Source organism: Homalodisca vitripennis, chromosome X (assembly GCF_021130785.1).
Source record: "Homalodisca vitripennis isolate AUS2020 chromosome X, UT_GWSS_2.1, whole genome shotgun sequence".
NCBI classification, from domain to species: Eukaryota; Metazoa; Arthropoda; class Insecta; order Hemiptera; family Cicadellidae; genus Homalodisca; species Homalodisca vitripennis.
This window is the reverse complement of record NC_060215.1, coordinates 101,388,723-101,405,000: the sequence shown is the minus strand read 5'-3', so window position 1 is coordinate 101,405,000 and position 16,278 is coordinate 101,388,723. Positions and strand designations below refer to the sequence as shown.

General features: G+C 32.1%; 1 protein-coding gene across 9 annotated transcripts in view; it reads left to right on the top strand.

Moving 5' to 3' along the window:
• The first annotated feature begins 10,439 nt into the window (after positions 1-10,439).
• The window catches only part of LOC124369750 (glutamate-gated chloride channel), a 645,135-nt gene continuing 639,296 nt past the window's right edge, over positions 10,440-16,278 (top strand). For 5 of the 9 annotated variants that reach the window (XM_046827831.1, XM_046827830.1, XM_046827829.1 and 2 more), the window contains exon 1: positions 10,441-10,595. The gene's annotated coding sequence lies outside the window, so the exon portion shown is untranslated. Of the gene's footprint in view, positions 10,596-16,278 lie in introns of all 9 variants that reach the window. The other 4 variants (XM_046827827.1, XM_046827822.1, XM_046827823.1 and 1 more) reach the window with 1 other exon arrangement.

Genomic DNA, 16,278 nt, shown 5'->3' with positions numbered 1-16,278 from the left:
CCACTACTAATTTTACGTTTTTAAATTTTGTTTGCAAATATGTTTATTGTGTTAAATTATCAATGAAACAATTATGTTATAGTTTTATTTTTATTTTACTATTTTATAGTGTTTTTTTATTTTTTATTTTTTTATGGGACATATGTGAGCCACTAGTGTATAAGTGTGGGACACATATGTCACAGTAGTAATTAACACACTATTGTCCTATTGGGTAGCAATAATGTAAAAAACTAATAAGTTACTCTAACCCATGTTTATTATAATATCAAATCAAATTTCTTAAAATAAGATACAGAACCTTCTTAAATGTAGTGGATGGCAAGAGTTTTTACAGGGGGGAAAATTACACTCCTGGCACATTGTTTTGGTTCTTGTTTCCTTTAGTTCATCAGTACAGCGTTTGCATCTTCTCCTTTTTTTGCTTTCAACAGGCAATTGAGTAACCACGTTGACCATGGTTTTGATTCTTTTTTATGTTCTTCCAATGGTTGACTTCCTTTTTAAAGGTAGATTTTTTGAAACCCTCCTTGGAGTTGTTTAGCGAGTGGTACCATTAATGATAGAAGCGATTGTTTCCTATGTTAAACATCTTGGTGTAAAGTCCAGGCGTTAACTACAACAGTTAGAAGAATCTTATTAAAAGCTTTCTTCCAACATTTTTTAATATTCTATCAAAGTCATGAACCCACCTTTTGGCCCGAATATCTACGCTTACAATAACTTTAATTATAAAAAAATAATGGCAGATATACGTGGTACCTCAACAGTCGCTATCTGCCAAAAACAGTCTGATGGTTTATACTCAGGGTTCCTATCACTGTCATACAGTGTGTCGCCTTCCCACGGCCTATGGAATTCACTACAAGGTAAATCAAGTACGTAATTGATGATGAGTTAAACGATGAGTTGTTAGGAAAACCCTTGGTCTCAAATATATTAACACGTAACGACGTTAAAGACATGGATATTTTCATGGAGTACATGAAATTGATAAATCAAATGAATGCCATATACTCTATGTACTAGTGTGTAGGTTTAATATACTAGCGCTCTGTTTTGTATTATGATAAAAAATTTGTTCCCCTCCATTTCCCTCTCTACAAAAGAAATACCATAAAACAAATCATCTGTAAATTTTAGCTTCACTTCACTTCTTGGAACACATTCCAAAAGCACAGCTACATGTTCTAATTAAAACAAACTTTTGTAAGTTTTTACATTTATTTAGCACCTAAGCAGGCTCTAATCCTAAAGCTTCTGTCTGTCTGTCTGCCTCTCTCTCTCTCTCTCTCTCTCTCTCTCTCTCTCTTCTCTCTCTCTCTCTCTCTCTCTCTCTCTCTCTCTCTCTCTCTCTCTCTCTCTCTCTCTCTCTCTCTCTCTCTCTCTCTCTCTCTCTCTCTCTTCTCTCTCTCTCTCTCTCTCTCTCTCTCTCTCTCTCTCTCACTCTCTCTCTCTCTCTCTCTCTCTCTCTCTCTGTGTGTGTGTGTGTGTGTGTGTGTGTGTGTGTGTGTGTGTGTGTGTGTGTGTGCGTGCTGAGGCAGTAAAGGTTCCGGTTTCTAAAGTTTCTCGGCTTGCTAAAATTTAAATTTTGCCACTTCTACTTATTGGCCCGTATAAATTGAGACATGTTTGAACACAAAATATTCAACAAAGGCCTATGAATGGGATTACTTCTCCATATTTAAATAAATGTATAACAGGTTATTATAGTATGAATGTTCTAAAACCGTGGTATCGGAACAAAAGTGAACCCCGTCCACTCACGGAGACTTACAGTCTATCACGGTCCATGAATTCACACACGCGCGTGACTCCCCTTACTTAACAGCTATCGATAATATAATAACGAACATCTCCGACGTATCGTCACAGTAGAGACATCGATCGGCGATCACGACAGGCAAGTGGTAGTGGTGGGTTGTTCAGCTGCGTGCACTTGATCGATTCAACTTTTTGTAAGACCCCTTCAACCAGGAAACGTCCAAACACTTCTATACCATTATAATTGATACATAAGCATTTTTAAGTGACTCAACATATCATGTCTCAATTAAATATGATACAAAACAAATAAAAATTTGTGATCATGATTTTTATACAACTTTATATTCGTGTGGAAAAATATTTAAGTTTTATACTGTTTTATTTATTGAATGAACATTAAAGCATCGAATATCCTGATGAAAGAAGAAAACTCTTTGGAACATCATTAACCTGTGCAAAAACTCTAATCCTGCTCACAATTGTGAGAATGATAATATGACTATACTATTAAGTATGACAAATGAAATTAATGCAATATGCCTCATACATCACCTTCACTATTTCTTGGTGTGAACATTTCACAAGAGTGGCTGGGAATTTCGTCCCACTACCCTCGCCATGTATTGTCCATAGTTCCAACACCCTTTAACTACAATAATTCAAGGGGGAGTCCCTTAATGCTTGGAAGAATTTAAAATTGCAACGCCCTCTGATATCAGTGGGTTCTGAATGTGACTATGAACGCATATACGTATATTACAACAAATTAATTTGATAATACTAAATCTGTTGTAAAAAAGAAATTTTCAGCTGCCCGAAAACTGGCTGAAGACATCACCATTTTTCAAAACATAGACCGTTTACATTTTGGCAGATATACACTCATGCATTTCGCTAAAGATTTTAACATGGCCAGCACCAAATGTAAAGTGTTAATCTATAGTTGATGTCTAGGAGTTTAAAACGAAGCCCATCAGTAACAGTCTCCGTAACTATTTGGAATGGTAAGGATAAATGAATATTTACAGGAGATGGGATAATAATTGAAGATGAAAGAAGTGATGGGAAAAGCGTTGATTACCACAAATGTATGATATGGGTAGTTTTACTATCTTTCCTACGTAATATCAGTTCTTATTTTATGCTATTTAGATTAATAACTCAGAGAATTCTCCGAGGCAGCTATTTCATTATTCTATGTAAAATAGCTGCCTCGGAGAATCCTCGTAGTGATTCCTAAACAAGATGAGATTTAGACACAGTGTCATTAGAGACAATGTATATATTACTTATCGAACACGGCAATGATATGATGTAGTTTGATTTGATATTATGCTTCTTAATAGTAGATCCAGTCTCAATGACAGATTGTCTCTGTACTTCACCACATTCGCAGCGGAAACATCTATCATTACTGGAACTCCTCTTGCTACCTGATTCTTAATGACTGTTTGTCTCTGAACTTGGCTTAGTCGCACGAGGAATTTTATAGACCGTACCGGACTTTCGCTGTCACAGTATAATGACTACTCCTGTGCAGTTCAAACCAGCTTCAGATAATGCCACTATCTGTATGTCACATAGAATAAGATGTCGCTTTTTGCGAATACCACCAGTCTGGTAGATAATGCCATGTGAATGATATTCTCTAACTAATGTTAAACAACACGTTTCTGGGCGCTCAAATTACGCCTTCCTTTAGTAATTTGAATTCTTGCAAGGAGGAGATCGATTAAGAAGTTCTTGCAACTTTAGCCTAAGAGTAATACGAAGAAAGTGGCTAAATCATATTACAACGATCATCTTCAACAAGATGAGATTTAATATAGCTTATGAAAACATTCAAGGTAAAATATGGATTAACTCTTAACTATGGATTAGTGTTATATGTACATACTTTACATATATGTCCTATTCTTTTTTATTTCGTGTGAATACTAACACACGAAATAAAATACAATTTACGATGACACCATTCCTCTTTTAAACCACCAAAAGGTTTGAAACAATAGTGTTTGAGGAATTAAACCGATGCATATGGTATCTTAACATATTTGTAGATTCATATTTATGGTTTTCATTTGTAGATTAAACATACAAAATACACGTTCATGATTTGTAAAGAACCACTGAAGAAAACTGACTGTATTATGTAACAGGTTTGTGGAAATTAACATTAACAAAGATTAAAAATAGAAGGTGTAATTTGAATTTGTGATAAAATATATTTTAAACATATTTTTAATAAGAAAGCTTTTATTAAATAACTGATATTTCCAAATTTCTTTTGGGGAAAGTTATAAGTGGAAAGTCCTTCATATCTTTATATATATATATATATATATATATATATATATATATATATATATATATATATATATATATATGTAAAGATATATGTATATATGTGTGTGTGTGTGTGTGTGTGTGTGTGTGTTTTACAGTGTACATATAGATAGCCGTAACAGTGCTGTAACACGTATCTACAATATAAAATGTTTAAAACGGGGTTTACTTTCATTTGCTAAATGTTATGTTATATTCATACGCATATATGTGTGTGTGTTAACCCTTTAACGTTTTCAGATTTAAGTATAAACTGTAAATTATTTTTTCTTACCCAGGTTTTTAGTCAGTAATTTGTATGTCTGCAGTGTTTAATGTAAATGCTAAATTGTTTTAATTACTTTTTGATTAATAAAATATTTCTTCTTAAATAAAATAGTGAAATAAATACAACCGAGAATAAATAAATACGATACACCCATAGAAGTTTTTATCTTTAGACCATTATTTTAATTAATTACTAGGGCTTTTAATTATGTTAACATAATATTTTACCCAGAAGAAAATATTCCTAGCTTCAAGTTAAAAAAGTACTGTAATTTTAACTTTTTATTAAAATCATGATAGCATATCTACTGTTGTGACTAAAGAATAAAAGAAAGTGTCTGATATAGCATTAACTTCAACGTTACATTTCACGATGTTCCGTTGCTAAGGTTTTTAAAAGCTTTCAATCTGGACAATAAAATCGGAGACTAGCGTATGTGCGTCTGGGTGGTTAAGAGTGGGTTTTAATTCTCTTAGGACAAGAAGCTGAGAATTTCACTCTGCCCTAACCAACCCACATGCTGTAAACCTTTGCGCTGCTTCTGGAGTGACAGGATAATCTGGTTGACATATCGATTTCTGCTATACGCAGTGAAGGTTCGACTGGTATAAACCAGCCACAAGTTAACCCTTCTGGATGGTAAAAATGTTATTAGAGACATAGATTCACATAGACATGGATCGATGAAAATAATTGTTGTAATAGTGGGAAGACTATTATGAATCCTCTACAGTGTTCCAGCGAATTCTCTAGTGGTACGAGAGCATATTCATAATATATGCAACCAGATGGTTTTATTATAAATGAACCCATGGATTCACACCCAACACTGTTGTTCTTTAAAATAGGCAATAACTTTTCACTTTTCAACGAAAGCTGCTGAAAAGAAGAAGTGTGGCAAATTTTGAATTCAAAGCGAATTATTGTCGTTATTTAAAGCTTGAAGTGGGAGGAATAAATACGGTGGCAAAATTATTATTATTGGTTTATATAAATCTCCAAATGGATGTAAGCCAACATTTTTTAAAACAATTGGATCCTTCGATATTTTCTCAATTTTAATTCGTTAAAGTTAATAATTTCTGACGACTTCAATATCCATGTTTTAGACCACACCAGTCTCTTGAACCAGCGGTTACGCAATGTTCTCAGTTAATTCAGTTTTGTTTGGTCCGTAAACACTTCTTCATAAGTGACTACCACATCGAGTACAGCCATCCACAACGTCATAAATATCAAGAACGTTTCCGTTTCTGCATTTAATGCGGAAATGTGGTTATTTCTGTCTCCAACCACTTCGCACAAAAGGCAGTATTCAATGAAACTGGCTCTAAATTCGAACCTCCCATAGAGAATATTAAGAGAAATTTAAATAAAGAAAACTTTGATATTTTCAAAAAATTCCTTAAAAAGAATCTATATAGTTCTTCTATTCTTTTGTTAACGCAGAAGATGTTTTTTTCAGCGTTCAAAGATTGTTTTAACTTTTAGCTGAACACTTGTCCGCAAGAATATTCAAAGACCGATCTGAAAATAAAAACAATACCTGGATTACTCAGGATATTCTCAGCTTAAGAGAGAGGCTCAAATTTTATCATACAGTTTACGTTAAATCCGATAATAAGGGTACCCAAATTTCTATTGGCGGTAAAAAAAACTGTCGCAAAGAAATATAATTGGCCAAAGCATGCGATATTGAAAAGAATAAGATATTCATAAAAATCATCAAAAAGTGCGTGGCAGATAATCAAAAAGTTAACTGTTAAAGAACAGTTCAACACACCCGCAGGCCAAAATTAAAAGTATATGGTGGTTTAATTGAGAACAGTTTTCAAATTACATATGAATTTAACAATTTTTTCTTGACTGTCACTTTACCACACTAATGTTTTAAAGGCAATAGCTTCGTGCAAACCCTTCTGCGTGACCTGTATCGCCAATGGTCACCTCAGGAGAGGTGGCCCATGTCGTGCGGGACTTGAAACCTAAGAAAACTAACGATATCGATGGGATGTCTGTGTGGTCAATCAAACGTTTCTGTGAGTACATTTTGTGACAAATCAATAAATTGGTAACTAGTCATTCGTCCAAAGTGTCTTTCCGTCTGCTATGAAGACAGCAAGTTTCCAGTTTTCAAAAAGGAACATCTTTGTATTGTAAATAATTATCGTCCTCTTTTTATTCTTCCTATTTCCACCAATTATCTGGAAACTGTTCCTTCTACAACTTGAAAACTTCCTTGAAAGATTCTAAATTCTTTGTTCTAAACATAGGCGTCGTATATCTGTATAACGTTTAAACGTATATCCAGATTTGACTTACGGTTTGAGATTATGGGGGAATTATTCTAAATGTAAATTCAAAAGAGTATTTAGAAAAAAATGGAAGAATCATACCTAATTCAGAGAATTGTGTAAAAATACTTCAGGGAGCTTAGATTACTACCCAGCGTATATATTCTCGATGTCGCCCTTTACTGCCGATTCAAAGTGAGGTGCTTCAGGGCAGGGATGTGCACAGCACGAGATTAGAGGCAGAGAGAACTTCCGCATGGAACAGAACAGAACGGCTGCTTTCATAAACTTGCCATCACAAGTGGTGAGTTAGCTAATCAACTAGCTCCCTGAAAAAATAAAATAAATAAATGACCTTAATAAGTTCAGATCTTGACTACGATCTTCTAAGGTGTTAGGTGTTTTACTCTGTTGCCAAGGTTATGAAGGGCCACTGGGTTGAGGATAATCAGAAACCAATCATACATAAGTGTGCCCTAACCCCCTTTCTGAAATCCTAAGCTATACCCTGTGAATGAAGTGTACGAGTATATTAATTTCAATTCATAGAAAATAATAAACACTTTAACTATTTTAATAAAACCTTTAGTTTACATGTATAATAAATGTAATGTTACTTTTTAAAATGCAATAAAAAAATAAATAAATAAATAAATATATATATATATATATATATATATATATATTTATAATTATATTTATTATTATTACTGCTGAATGTGCGCGTGGCACTTCCAACACAAATGGTTAGGTACAAACGAACCGACAGTTTGGTAATCAGAATACCATGTATTTTCCTATACTATTTTGTCTGGGCGTGAAACATGGATTATATCAAGGAAACTTCGTATTTGGTAGAGCCATTTTATAATGCATTGGTAAATGGGTTAATAAATAATACAAGTTATACCATTGCCTTAAAAAAAGAAGTGTACATTTTTTCACACCTCATACTTGTCATTTTAGTAAACTATTTTAAAGCTTAAAAAGGTGTTTTCTTTTTAATTTTTATGTCATTCTCATTATAAAGTAGTATAAAAATATGATAATACTATACGTTTGTTTGTTTGAATACAAGAATAATGTGGAAATTTTGATACGGAAAATAATAATAATTTGCTTGATTAAAACATATTTCAATTCAAAAAATATTATTCAAATTTAAAATCATTATTAAAATAATTTGGTACACAGTAAACGATCAAGAGTTTTTGTCGTTCTAAGTGTCTGAACAATTTTTCACTGGTCAGCTACAATGTAAACATAATTTGGTATCCCTCCATCTTTAATCGGATAGGTTTATCAAACAAAATCACTAATAAAAATGTCTTGAAATTATGTTCAGTCTAAAGATCTAGTATAATGTGAAGTATTTCGTAAGAAATTTCACATTGGAAAATGGAGGCTTAACAACATAGTTTATTGATATCTCATATATGAAGAAAGTTTGATCTCGTACTAAAGTTAAAATATCTAAATTGTGGTCCATTTATAAAACAAAATGAGACTGATATTTTTGCCATAGAAATGGTCGTACCGTCTCCAGTGGGTGACAAGTTCTTGAATTTGGCAGTTACAAGTTTTCCTCAATCAACTGAACCACATGTTTGAGTGGTAGGGGAATAAGTCCTTTGGTGGACTTAAAATGCAGTAATATACCTATATATTTCTCTATTTTAATTTTTTACTTAAGTACCTCTAATTACACTTGGTCCTAAAATGACCTTTGCGCGTGCTTCCGGAAGATGGTGGGCTGTATCTCTGTCATATCACCTTGGAAGAAGGAAGCTCTCTCTGTTTCAGCCTCTTCCAGTTAGACTAGCAACAGCCTCTAAGAGTAAGGGGAATCCACCAACTCCACGTCTCTCCTGGAAATTCATTGTTTTGTGCCGATGTTATCGTTTTTTGCTGTATCCAGTGTAGATTCTACTGCAAGGTATAAACGAGCCAGAAGTCAATCCTTACGGGAAAATTAATTATATTATTGAGTAATGTGTGTGTGCTATTATAAGAATTAAATTAATAATATAATTTATGGCGCATGTCACTATTTATAGTAATTACCTTACGGATATTTGACTATTATATGTATATCAAAGCAAATTAAAACTATTGAATTTTAATAAGTTTACTTATTACTGATAATTTGTAAATAATTGCACTATAAATGTGTGTTTAGTTGTAATAGTGTTTAGCTCACCTCTACAGATTCAAATTATTTTGTTCCGGGAGCAGAGGGCAATTTGCGTCGTATAATCACACAACCTACATGTTCGTGAAAGCTATGTATGTAAAAGTAAATCGATTGTCAGCCATATTAATTTTGGTAGAGGTCGAGCTGAGACTATGAAGAAAGAGCAAAAAAATAACAGGTTATATATAGAATTAGTTTGACTTTTATAATTATGCATTTTTGAATTTATTTTCAACTGAAAATTCTCAATATTCTGAAAGAGTGTGCATCAATTATTATACACAAGACATTATTGTAAAACTTGAAATGGGAAAGAGCTCAAAAATGCAAAAGTAATTTATTTATTACACGGTAAACACCATTTTTCATAAATTTGTGCAAAAGCTGATGGCGAATAAGAACAATAAAGTCTAAAATGAACAATAAAGTTGTGTGTGTAAATATTGAATATAAAGCAACATTTAAGCTTAGAATAATAATTAACTTATGAGATAAATTAAAATGCTTTTTAGCGCAACAAGGAGGTAAAAAATAGCTAATAACAGCAAACAAGAGAGAAATAATATCAATAAATACAATAAGTAAAAAGAGCACAACAATAAATAAGTTAATCCAATAATTTACAATACTTAAAAAATAACATATGAGAAAAATGTAATACTTTGTAGCGCACCATATTTCAATATTCCTAACAAGAATTGGCATGCACAACACTCCTAACGAGAAAGACATGAACTGGCTCAGAAGTGAGGGGAGTCGACGGCCTGAACACCATATTACAACACTCTCAACAAGAATTGGCATGCACAACACTCCTAACGAGAAAGACATGAACTGGCTCAGAAGTGAGGGGAGTCGACGGCCTGAACACCATATTACAACACTCTCAACATTTAAATACAAACTAATCTTCGTAACGTGATCTTCGTAAACTGCGCATGCTCCTCCATGACATTCCTGGAACAGGTTCAAGGTATTTTACTCGAGTATCATACTCGATTATTCTCAGTTGAAACAGCAGGTTTAGCCGATCTACTTAACACTTCACCTAGAAATCGACGTGTAATATGATACTCCGATGGTATAAATGCACCTACGAAGGGTGAAAATAATATACACGACCGGTTTGACAACCAGCGAGTTAATAATCCACCCATACGAGAGTAAAAACTCGGGAATCTTAGTAGGAAATAATCACATGGATAATAGATTTAAGACTGAATATATAATCTTAGCATGTAGTTAATAAATATAATGAATATATATATATATATATATATATATATATATATATATATATATATATATATATATATATATACATAATGAAGTTATATAATAGTTAAACTACAGTAAAGTTTGATGTATTTGACAAAGTAATGACGTATTTGATCCATTATAATTAATTCGGAGAACTGACCAATTTATCGGTGGAGAGAAATTCTAGGAAGAGGTTAAAAACAAATGTGTACTTATTACAGTATAAAAGCGAGTTGTGAGGGGGTGGGTAAGGGTGTAACAATTTCGCGTTGCGAGGTTGGCAGAGGGCTGCGCCAATACCGCGCTACGCTACGGCGCGGCAGTCCCCCGAGCTGGGCCGATTAGTAACGAACACTGTCAGCTGCCCTCTCCGACACCAGTGTGAAGAGTGCGTGTGTGTCTGTGTTATGTCAGGCGCTGCAGCCCTAGCCCGGTACCTCTAGCGAACACAACATCCACCCCATCGGTATGTATTTAATAAAAAAGTCAAATTCCGTTCTGATTATGATACAATAAAAAAAACACGTTCATACTTTTACCCAAATTTTTAAGTCGAAAGTTATTGAGAAAATAAATACATATCGAGCGTTTTTCTACTAATCCTTTTCCTAAAATAAAAATTAAGGATTGATAGTACTACTTTATAATTTAATATAAAAATATTCTACATGAAAATAGGGTTTAAATAAAATTATACAGTGTTGGGAATGTTGTTGGGATCAGGAAATCAGAAAGTCTGCGTCAGAAGTTTATCGTAATTTATATTTTACAAAATCAGAAAGGACAATTCCAGAAAAAGGCAATTATAAATAATTTTCGACGAGCGAAATTATCAATTTGGAATAGTTTTTCAACGACTTGAATTTACCTCTTATTAAATACATTAATATACTTGTTTTATCAAAGTCAGTATAAGTTTTAAAACATATAACAGTTGTAAGGATTTGTTTTTAAAATATAATTTGATTCTGCTAAAACGTATAGGGAAATACAATATACCTAATAGTTTAATACTTTTTATTATATTAGAAAGTAATGATACTTCAAGAGTTGGTATCGGATGAAAAAAGAGAAAATAAATATGTCATGCCAAAACATACACGAATCATACAAAATATTCCAAGAAATTTGTTGATGTCTTGTCCTTGATTTCTCAATTCGCATTTGCAAGATATTTAAAGTTTTATTGCTACGAATCAAACTTTTGTTCATACTTTTAACATTGCAGATTAAAGTTATCTAGCGATCCTATTAAAAAGATAACATCAAAAATATGACAAAATAAGATCATATACTTATTTATGTTTATAGTAACTTTTAACTTACTAAACTTTTGAAGTACATTCGCAACAGTTCAATGCTTTAACATAATTTATTAAGATCTTCATGAAGCACCAACAACAACACGCCTCTGCAAACCCGTAAGCATAATAACATAGACACAATAGTTCAATCAATAACCATAGAATATATATATATTCTTGAATGGAACAATTGACTATGAAACTTCTTGAAAATAACTGGCATCCGGTGTAAATAACCAGGGTTAAATTAATAATTTTCACAAGCTCAAAAAAATTAATAATTTTCTATTTTATTTTACCGCCGTACTTATGTTTTCAGCAGCACAGGTATGTACATTATTATATTATATAATATGGCAAGATTTCACTTCATATGAAATATGTAATGCTGTTGTGTATAATAGAGGAATCCTTAAGCTGTTATCTTATATTGAATTTTTTGTAGTTTACCACACGCCCTTGTTCTTAAATTCTCATAAAACTATTGGAAGTTTATATACTCAAATAATATTCTGTGTGAACCGTTATTTCCCAAACATGTGAAGAAAGTTTAGTCTCAGTTTACTTTAACATGATACGAAAATACCACAATTATTGTTACTGTGTTTATGCGTTGTATGCAATTACTCATGGAACAATGCACAAAACACAGATTGACTGACATTTGTGTACTTTGTGATCAATGTAAACTGGTGAAACTAGCTGTATTAATACCTATGTGCACCTGATAGAAATTGTAGGAAGAAATCATAATTCGTTTTTTTGAAACCAAATAAAACGTGTGACTTAAATTGTTTTGAGTGCTGGCAAGAGTATTCTTTTACGAACAATGTAGTACTTTGGCAGTCTTCATGAATAGCGTTGGCTTGAAGGAGATATTTTGCTGGATAACGACGGGATTCAAAACTGTGATTTGCGTTTGTAATATTTCTTCAAACAAAGCCGTAGTATAGTAGATGGTGAGACAAGTGCAGTGCACATTACAAATCTTAGGAGTACATCCTTCCACAAGTTATGAGCCCTATTGTAGAGTTTTTTTATTATTAAAAAAATATATTACACTTTTGATCATGTTAAATGGTATATTTATTTATTTATATACAAACAGTTTTGATTTTTTTAATGTTGAATACTTTTCGGTTTATAAATGAACTGTAAATATTTACGTTAAAAATGTTAACTCTAAAAGTTAAACACTCTCAATCTCTTACAATGGATGGATGGCATCCTTATTTTATTTACAATTTTTGAGTACATATATTTAGGGCTACTATAACCCCTATTCACTATATTTATAAATAACTGTACGCAAGAACACCAAGTTTCGTGAAAAACCATAATAAAGTCTTACATTTTCAAGATTTAAAACGATGAATAGTTCTGTCTTACATGTGACAGATAAAATATATATGTTTTAATATCCGTTCATTAAAACTTATTGAGGATTGGATTCGAGTCAGTTTTGAAATAAATTTTACCTGATTTAACGTCTGATTAAATATTTCCCAGTAAAGTGTTTATGTTAAACAAAATCAGCCTTTAATATCAGAGCTCACAAAGAGTTCGAACCCTTTAAAACTTTGATATGCTTACAAATTGCCAATGGGTGTTAATGGAAGGTTTACACAGAGAAAGAAGGAGTCAAGGAACATAGTGTTCTCTATACGTCCAATCATGAGCTTGTTTATTGTCACAAAAACTCTCTTACATTGCATAATAATGAATTACGTTACTTAACCACAAGCGAGAGGAAAACTAAAATCATAATTTATTTAGTACTGCATTGACAAAACCTATAATCACAAAACTAAGGAACATGCACATACACTTTTAATAACTACACACGGGGGCTTATAAGGTTGTCCTTTGGATGTAATAAATTTTGTCTATTTTATGCCAAAGGTTGTACGTAAAACATAATACGGTAATTAGACAAGCTAAAGTTAAAAATAATGATAAACCAAGTTAAAGTCCTAAACGTAATGATCGTATTTGTATAACTTATTATGATCAATAAATGAGAGAACAGATCCATTAAATATGAAAAATGTGAGTTCATATTTAGTCCAATCAAATGTATGTTATTGATTCTATTAAGAACTTCTATATCCTAAATTCGAAAAGACGTCTCCTTGTGATTAGATTGACTTTAATGTCGTTAAAAGCTAATCCTGTATCTCGTTCTTCTCTCAAGGTCAAGATCAGTCGATGGTGTCGCAATACAATCCCCCAGATTCAGTGTTCCACACAAGACCTTGTTAGATACCTCGTTAGTTCACATCTTGTTCTCTAGTACGGGACGTAATAACGTTCATTTGTTACTTCTTAGAATCCCTTGTTTTTCAGTGTCATTACAAACAATGATGGTTTGAACTGTTCTGGCCCTTTCAGAAAAGGAACTATAGCTATTGATAAATCTTTGTAATTCACTGATGCAATTAGGAGGGCACTTCTCGACCCCCACACTTCCACTACCATCCCCCAACGTTTTTAAGTGCTCCGTATTCCTTCTCCCACAAATCTTTCATTTTTAGACTTCGAAATATACTAGGCTCCTTTACCCTAATCATTTAATACTCCTTTTCAAACAAATAATTTAATTGTTATACATATTATGTGATTATCATTTTGAAGAGTAAATAGATTTTTATCGTGACAACCGATTGGAAAAAACTGAGACATAGTTAATTGGGTTCTATATATCCTTTCCCAGTAGAATCAATATTGACATTTATCTCGACTGGCACCAATTTGAACCACCATTTAAAAATAGGAAACATAAAAAATTATATTTTGATTGGAATTGATTGAACTGCTAAACGATGGTATATAAAAAAGACCTGTGTAATGCCTTTTACTTGTAATTGCGTGTAAGCATTAAATAAGATATTTTAATGAAGTAACAGGTAATCTCAACGAATTATGGACTAGTCCGTTTGTCTTTGCTTTGGAAAATGTATATTTCTGTAGAATTCTTCTGTTGTTTAAATTCACTTTCGTTAAATTTGCCGTAGATTTTATCAGCCACTAGATTGTACAATTTCGTTGCTATACTCTACAGTTTTTACTATTCAAGAGAACGATTTCTAATAAATATCAATAATTAATTTGACTCATTATTTACTATTTACATCACATAATTTTAACCGTGTATGGTTTACGTACTATGTATTTGTAAACATTTCATGATGAAAGACTTATAAAAGTTATAAATGAACTGTATTGGAACCAGAACCATTATCACCTAGCAGCTATCTTCAAATAAACTGACCGATGCAGTTGGATTTGCACGTTAAATATTTAAATAAATATTAGAGATCTCAAAAACTGTTAATTAGACATAGTAAACGACTAGAACCCATAATAATCCCCTCAAAAATTAGATCAACGTTAACAGTTCATTTCCCAAAACTAAAACGTTAAGATATTCTATTACTATATAATCTAAACTAGAGATAAGTATTTTCTATTTCAACTACTTATTTTCATTTAGGGGCTTTTAGAATGTATATTTGTAACACAATAAGGCCAACGTGGATGGAAGTTTACCTTTAAGGCAAAATAATCGTTTGTATTTTCCCTTCTGTTCTTTTATAATAGAAAGATTTTCATTTCAAAGATAGAAATGCAAAGCTATTCGTTATGTAAACGGGGTAAAATCAAACTAATAAAGTAAAAACGTATTCGTAAAATGTAACACATTAACCAATACTGTACAATAGGTACAGGACATCATTAATTATGCCCTGCGCATGTTAACAACCATCCATTTCTTACAGTTTTTTACGATGATTATTTTAAATGCTAATTTATAGTATCGTTTGTAAATTGTTTCTGAGGACTTTTAATTTAATTCTAAAATTATTCATGCGCTAGAAATAACGTTTAGATAGTGCAAAAGTATGAAAAACAGTACTTAGTAGACAAGTACGTTGGCCTCCTATATAATTTTTGTGTAAAGTTATACACATTTTTTTCATACGTTTCCAATTAAGCCTTAAAACAATCAATTTCAATTTACTATCATTCTTATACAGTTAATAGTGGCCAATAAATAAATAATAATTATCACTGTTTATTTCTAAACTTGTATAAATTTTAAATACTTAAGGATGATAACTTACAACTCCAGACCAGCTAGGTATGTTGTTTAAGCTTAATGGTAGCTTATGTAGCAGCCAGTTTCGTGGCTTCTCCTGCCTAGTAACACGCTATTTACTCACAGTATGGTCGATTTCTTTAACACTTCATTAACCATCTATAGAAAATGTAATATTTTTAAAATATGTGTTCGATTGACGCTAATTTTTATACTAAATTAAAATTAAGTGGTGTTTGCAATTTCACGCTCAGAAATCGTGGACAATAAATCTACTTGAATGCACAGACAATAGTTTTAATACGGACCTGAGACAATATATGCACTCGATACCAAACTATCCACTGATTTTGAAACTATTTTCAACAAAATCTGTAGTATTACTATTACCAGCAAAATATATTGGTTAAATAATTTCTAAGAAACTCCAAAACTCAACCCAAAATGAAAATTAATTAATATTTATTTGTATTTTATTTTAAAATACAGATTTTAAGTACAAAAACTATAGGAGAGAAACCATGGAAAAACAGCAGATGGTTGTGGAACCCAAGATGCCAAGCGACACTAATCCTAGATTATTGGAGTCCAGACGTTTTACAAACAAGTGAGAGAGGGATCAAAAAAAGAATCCATTTGTTTCCAAACGATTCTAAAATGTAATGTAATAATAATTTCTGTATTGACTTCCAAAATGTTTCCGTTATGAATAAACGGTGTTTGGGTAGAAATACACATTTTTATGT